Here is a 6,000-nt window from a genome sequence, read left to right as displayed (position 1 = left end):
ACACATGTGAAGTTACATATGTGAGCACAAGTAGGAACGCTTGCCTACATGAAATGTTTATTTTAAAATAAGAGAAGGCTTCTTCTTAACATACTATTATCACAAGAGGGTGTGCTGGTTTGGGCTGGGGTTGAGTGAATTTTCTTCATGGTAGCTGTATGGGGCCGTGTTTTGGATTTGTGCCATAAACAGCGTTGATAACACAGGGATGTTTTCGTTACTGCTGAGCCCGGCTTACCCAGAGCCAAGGCCTCTTCTGCTCCTCACCCCACCCCACCAGTGCCCAAGGGGCTGGGAGGGGGCACAGCCGGGACAGCTGACCCCAACTGACCCCAGGGCCATCCCACACCACATGGCGTCATGCTCAGCACATAGAGCTGGGGAGGAGGAGGAAGGGGGGGATGTTCAGAGTTGTGGCGTTTGTCCCCCAAGGCACCGTTATGTGTGTCATAGCCCGGCTGTCCTGGGGGTGGCTGAGCCCCTGCCTGCCCAGGGGAAGTCGGGAATGAATCCCTTGTTTGGCTTTGCTTGTGCGCGGCTTTTGCTTCACTTATTAAACCGCCTTTATCTCAACCCACGAGTTTTCTCACTTTTACCCTTTTGATTCCCTCCCCCAGCCCACTGGGGGGGAGCGAGCAAGCGGCCGCGTGGTGCTCAGCTACCAGCAGGGGTTAAGCCACCACAGTCCTTTTTGGCACCCAGTGTGGGGCTCAAATAGTTCAAGATAACGACAGATTTGATTGGAATGTGCTAGATCAAAGTTACAGCTTTTATTGCCGTTTAGCTATTAATTGACAGGCTCCTGTGCTTGCCACGGGGCTTGCTTGCCTCACTGTATATTAGTCTCGTGCTCATTAGCGGCTAGATTTTGCTTTCGCTGCTTGCTGAAGCGCTTTTCACCTGGCTCTGCCGTGCCTGGGCGCATTCTGATAACAGCAGCGGCGACGTGCCTGGGCTGGCCGATGGCCAGGGCGTCGCTGCTGCTTCCGTGCTGCTACACTGGCCAGGCTGGGACTCCACTATGAACTGGGAGTCGAAGCGATGGTGACCTGTGGATATGTCCACACGGGAGCTGAAGTGTCTGTGGATAAGTCCACGCTGCAGCAGGTATAGCTCGAAGCAGTAGCAGCTGCGCGTGAGGTGATGCTGGAGCACCGCAGAGCGCGTGCCCGTGGATAAGCCCACGACAGAGCCGGGTCGGCAGTCTGTGGATAAATCTAAGCCCAAGCAGGGGCAAGGAGGGGGAGTTCATTGCCATGTTAAACCCTATAACCTGGCCCAAAGGGACCAGGGGTGGAGATTGTGAGAAAAATACCTTTAAATTGTTATAACCCAGGATTTGGGTTGCACATTACGGGAATTACTACAGCAGGAAGCCCTTGTTGTAGCCAACAGGGGTTTGGTTTGCATCCAAATGATACAAGGGATTTTCACATGAATCTGTGATGGTCCTAAACTAAAATAGAACTTTTCTGAACTACGAATCAGTTAAGAAAATGTTGAGAGACTAGCATTCTTTAGTGATTAATGTGTGGGCTTTAGATTAAGTAACTGAAAAGTATTGATTAAGGTGCAGTTATCCTTTAACAGCCAAGCACAGTTGTAAGGGAGATTAGCCTTTGTTTGGATCAGTGAAATTGTTGCTGCAGTTCCCAACTATATTTGCTAAAAACCAAAAGAAGACACATGGCTGAGGTTTCAGAGCTAGATGGTTTATTTAAACTCACAAAATTACTTATTTTAGCAGATAATCCACGAGATTCGGGCTACTTATAGCAGTAATATAAGGTCTGAAAACTCTTCTTATCAGTCAGGCAGTATATGAAACACAGAAGAAAAAGATGATCTTTGCACCAAAGAAAGCACATTCTAAGGCTAAAAGGGAACAGATGAATAAATATGGGGAGAACAAGGAAATAATAAAAGAATAGTCATCAAAAGATATAGGCCAGGGCCTCATCATAAAACCTTAACAGCTATTGTCAGGATTTTTGCATACATCGTGGGAAGGGAGTGCTTTAAGAAGGGATCTGAAAGAAAACAATGAAATGGTTTTGTAAATGTGTTTAGGTAATTCCAAGTATAAGGAGCAGCAGGAGAACAAGCACAAAAATGAAAATCTAATAAAAAGACCACGAAAACTGGCATCACCGTTTTATAACTGGTGAAGCACAAGGAAAGTGAGAAGATTCTGCCATGCAGAGACCTGCCAGTGGAAATATGTAGCTGGGGAGGGGACGCAGAGGTGACAGAGGGGAGGGGAGGTGTCTCTTGGTGGCAGCCCAACTTAGCACTAGATGTGGTACGGTTACACTGCAAACACATCGTGGATGAGTGGGAGAGGAACAAGAACATTATCACAGCGAAAGAACAGAATATCGTAGAAACTGAAACACAAGCTAATGCACAATTTGTTAGAATTATATGCGTTCTAAGTAAGATGTGTTTGGGCTCGTTACTGTTTTATGAATTTATATTTGCAAATGCTTTGTAAGTAGGGCCTCCACCCTCAAGAATTTACATCCTAAATTAGAGACTTGTATAATCTAGTGTGCGTGACCTGATGAGATATATGTCCAGAATCCTTATGCCTGTGCTGAACAGGAATACTTGAGCTAATTATAAGTGGAAGAAGTCTAATTGTAGCGGCACAGAACTCAGCATGGGTCATTTACTTTGGGAAGAAAGCCTGCTTTAAGCAGTTTAATATGCATACAGCACTTCAAAGTATTGTCTTCCTTTGCAGTAGGCTTAGAGCTTGTTTGATAGATGAAAGTCCTTCCTTTAGCTGTTTCAGTGAACTTGTCAGAAATGAGGAGGAGATGGCAACAGAGACATTTTGAGTAACTCACCCAGCTCTACATTACCTGCTATTGAAAAAGCCTTGTCCCGCATTCCTTATACACTACACTTCCCTTTGATTCTGCAAAGTATTCAATTATTGGGAGAGTTTTCTCCCAGGCAAAGAAGGAGGGAGTGTTGCTATCCAAATTTGCAATGGTTTCTTATGCTGCTCCACACCTTCCCTTAAAACAGCATTTCACCCCTCTGGAACTCTGTGTTCAGTGAGCTCCGTGACAGCTATTTCAAAACTCAGAGAGCTCATCATGGTTTTATATCACTGTGATCTTATCAACAAATGGTCAGGACAGTTCCCCATCCTCTGGATTTGTCAGCTTTTAAATTGTCACATCCAAACACGTCCCAGTGGATAATCTTGAGAGGGCACAGGATACAGCATGCCTCTCGTTTCCCAGATCCTACCCTTCGTGTTTCACAATCTCAGATAAGTACCATTTATTTCTTCACGGATGACTGTTCTGTCAGCAGAAATGAACAGGTACAGCAAACTTTGTGTAAAAAATGTTAGCAGACACTGGAGGACTTGTACATTTTAGCTACAATACAGTTGTAATCCTTCTACCACTTCCCTGCAGTTGCACAAGACTGCCAGTATGCATCAAAAAAAAAATATGCAAGAAACACCAGGGTGATAAGGGGGTGATTTATTAGGAAAGCTAATGAAATTAAGTTCCAAAACCTGAAGCAATATAAACAGCTGAGGAGGAGCCCAAACTCTTTAAGGCCATGCAAACTTTTTAACTCATAGCCTTTGGTTCCACTGCCAGGGGGGGCAGCACTCTTCTTATTCTGACTTTTTACCTTCTCAGAGCACCCTGAACCCTTCAAGAATCCTAAAATTGTTTTTAGGGAGTAACCTATATAAATTCTAAATAATAAAATAAACCAAAACCTGTCCAGGAATGAATTATGCTTACAGTACTGTGGATGGTATTTTTAGCACAAGCAGAATTCCACTTTCCTGTGCTCTGAAACGTAAAGACAATTCTACTCATTAAGTTGTTCAGCCAAGCAGTCACAAGATCTAAAACCCTCCATAGCAGGATGAAGCTGTAAAACGCTTTTGTACCTTCCTTGCTATTGATTTCACTCTGGCAGAACTGAGCTAGAAGCTTCACTTCTTCTGCAACCTTCCTGCCCATGTAATACACTTTTTCAGGGATCCTTCCCAAAACATGAGGAGTAGTCAGGGAGATTCTTTACTCCAGGTGTGGAAAGGAAATTCTAAGCAGTGGATTCTATATCCTCTATCTCCTCATCCTAAAGAAGCCCCCAAGTACACTATTTACTCATGCAGTATAGAAAAAGACCGACTAGCTCCAGGAGCAGAGAAACTAATTAAGTCTGGGCTCTGTGGATTTATGTCCTCTCGTAGGCTCTCCTGCAGCTAAAATGGAATATTTATCTCCTGGGGGATTAGTCTTTTGTCCCTTATCAGCCTGGTCTTCACTGGGGGCACCAGTATGGTCACTCTTCTCTATTTCACTGATTTTTTTAATTAAACTTTCAGGCCTTTGAGAACCTGTGCCTCTATCCAACTTGACTGATATTTGTTTTAAGCTTAAAAATTATTCAGAAAGGTAGGGGTCTCCATGGGCAGATCAAATGGGCATGGCTTCACTTCTTTAGGAAACCAAGCTCTTAGAAAAATCAATTTTTAAATACTTGATATTCTCTGAAGTGAATGGAATAGAGTTTATTTATTTCCTTTGAAGCATAAGGTAAAAGGTTTTCTTCAAGTGAATGTGAGTATCATGTAATCTAATTTGATAACCTGGAGAAGGGGCTGTGTGCCTGAAAGCACAGTCTTTTTTAGTCTTTTTTAGCTATATGAGCTGGTCTATTATACTACTTCACTTCTCCCTTCCGAACTTGCTTCTTGTCTAATTAGAGACCCTGGTGCACTCTCATTAAATCTCTCAAGGAGTATTTCTCCCTGAGGAAGTCCTGAGGCCAGTGAACTAGATTCAGATTTATAATAGACACATGATTAGATTAAACTAGTGGGAGAATTCAGTATGTAACATATGTCTTCAAATGTTTATAAATGTATTGATCTGCAATACTACATTTTTTAACATTGAATTGTTGGGTTTAGAAAACTAATGTTCCCATTGTTACAGACTTTTAAAAATCGTTTTTGGGACAGAAGATGGTATTTTATGTTGAGCCTAAATCATCAGACCAGGCAATGACAAGTCTAAATACTTGCTTTCCTTTTGGAAATGTAGTCTCAACATGACTCAGGATTTAGCCCACGGTAATTACCGTCAGTATTAATAACAGCTTCTGTTGAGAAACCTTCCTTTGTTTACTATTTCAGCAAATTTACCTGATGATTTTTTTTGTCTTTGAATAATATATGCATGAGACAACAGGGTACGTCTGGGTGCTTTTCTTGCTGCTTCACCCTTCTATAACTTGAAATTCCTGCCTGTTTATTAGTAAGAACTAAATGTACATTTCTTACGTGAATTACTTGGCACGATCATTTTGTCACGGGAGAAGGGCTCACAAACTGACCCTTGCCACAATATTTTCAGAGCACATAACTGGGAAGTTCATTTTGCCAAGGCACTGTGGAGGCACAGAGTCATTAAATGATTTGCCCGTGGTCAAAGATTGTGGTAGATGTAGAGAAAAAAAAATCCAGCTATCTAAGCAAGCATCCTAACCACTGGAGCATCCTACCTCTGCAGACATTGCTCAAGAAGGCAGAAATAATTGGGCTGGATTTTCTAGGACTGTATAACCCATAATTAGATGGTGTCTTTTCTCTTGCTTTTAAGAGAGCAGGCCCTATTAACTTTTCAGCCTTAGTGTTTAAACTGTTTTCATGGTTGATACAGTTCAATTAGTCTTCTAGTTATCAATCCTTCATTGCTTTAATGGCATTCAGAATACTAATTCACTCCTTCATCAATCAGGGAATCTGAACAGAAATTTCATTTGGAATTTTTTTCTACAAACTGTAGTAGTAGGATTAGCAGTTCTGTGCCACACATCAAATTTAACCAAACCTAAATTTATCACTAACAAAATTTCAGGTGGCTTCAGTACAGGCAGGACAGGATCCATTAAGATCTATAAAAAAACCACAACCAAGGAGCCAATCCCCCCATTCCTCCCCCCTTTATC

The sequence above is a fragment of the Strix aluco genome, chromosome 9, assembly GCF_031877795.1.
Source record: "Strix aluco isolate bStrAlu1 chromosome 9, bStrAlu1.hap1, whole genome shotgun sequence".
Classification (NCBI taxonomy): Eukaryota; Metazoa; Chordata; class Aves; order Strigiformes; family Strigidae; genus Strix; species Strix aluco.
Note: the sequence above shows the minus strand (reverse complement) of the source record.